This window comes from Octopus bimaculoides, chromosome 24, assembly GCF_001194135.2.
Source record: "Octopus bimaculoides isolate UCB-OBI-ISO-001 chromosome 24, ASM119413v2, whole genome shotgun sequence".
In the NCBI taxonomy this organism is placed as follows: Eukaryota; Metazoa; Mollusca; class Cephalopoda; order Octopoda; family Octopodidae; genus Octopus; species Octopus bimaculoides.
Window position 1 is genome coordinate 2200275 of NC_069004.1, and position 1450 is coordinate 2201724.

A 1450-nucleotide genomic window follows, 5' to 3' on the forward strand; every position below is an offset into this window, starting at 1 on the left:
TATATATATACATGCATACAATATATATGTATATATACATGTATGCACACGTACACAGACACACACACAACATAAATAATAACGAGCACACACACTGGAATGAATAGACGGGAGGTGTATATAAATTTATGAAAGAAAGCGTAGCAGAGAACGACTCGTGTTTTTAGCAAAGCTACGAAGCTGGAGTGGGTGGAGTGGAGTGAGTGGATGTCAGTAAGAGTCGGGGTGGGGTCGGAGCAGAAGAACGGTTTGGTGACAAAGGAATTGGTAAAGGATGGCAATGGAAGCGCGCGCGCGTGTGTGTATGTGTGTGCATACAAAGAGCGGGAAGGATGCACTTCAAGAGAACCTTCTAGATGCATCTACTTACTGCAGGAAGTTCTACTACAGAAGAAGAAAAAAAATTGTCACAGGATATCCCTCGCTTAAACAAATGCATATAGACTTACATTCACTCACTCACTCACATACACAACTCTCTCTCTCTCTCTAATATATATGTGCGTATATGTTTGTGCATATGCATAAGAATGCATATATATATATATATATATACACACATACACACACCATTCTCTCTCTCTATGACATGTATATGTATGTGTGTTTGTGAAGTTTGGTGTTGTTTATGGTATCTATGTGCAGGCGCGTGTATGTGTGTGTAACTCTATAATCATATGACTATTTGTAACAATAGCGATGTTAGCGAGCATATCAAATGTAGCGAAGATTAAATACCTCATTAAAATTGCTTATAAAACGAGGAAAATATAGCATTAGCATAACGACTAATCCTATTTCAATCGGTTCTTTAAACACGGGAGGCAACTCTGGAACACGTTTCGCATTTATTAGACCTTCTTAGTCTAATAAGTTACACAACTCTTGCCACAAACCGGTAAACATAAATTCTTCCGAGAAAGAGGTCTTTGTTCATTTCTTTTAATTATCATCTCCCAGAATAACTGCTAAAAGCAGGAATATAAAACAACAACAACGAAAAGCTAAAGCAAGCAAACCTACCTACCTACGGGCAAGCACTTATCTATTCACTGACAAAGGAGACAAGCTCCTTACAGCTTGTGAGTCAGATCATCGATGATTTGTTTAATCCTCATCAGTGACTCATACTCAATTACCGATGGCTAAACTTGACTCACCTTGTCAAGAACGCGACGCACCAGGCGGTCTGAAAACCGAAACCGCTATCTTACGATCGTGAGTGGAACATCCTAGACACTAAGCCACGCACCTTCACAAAAGACAGAACCGTTTTGTGAAAGCAGAACCGAACTGAATGACCTTCCCCCACCCACTTTTTCTTCATTAGCAAATGCATTCATCCGGAACTAATTATATCCTATTTTTTCTGACATTAATGTTTCGTTCAAGAAATCTTTATTAACACTTTACTAACTGTTCCCCAAGTTTACGAGGCTTTATTTCACAA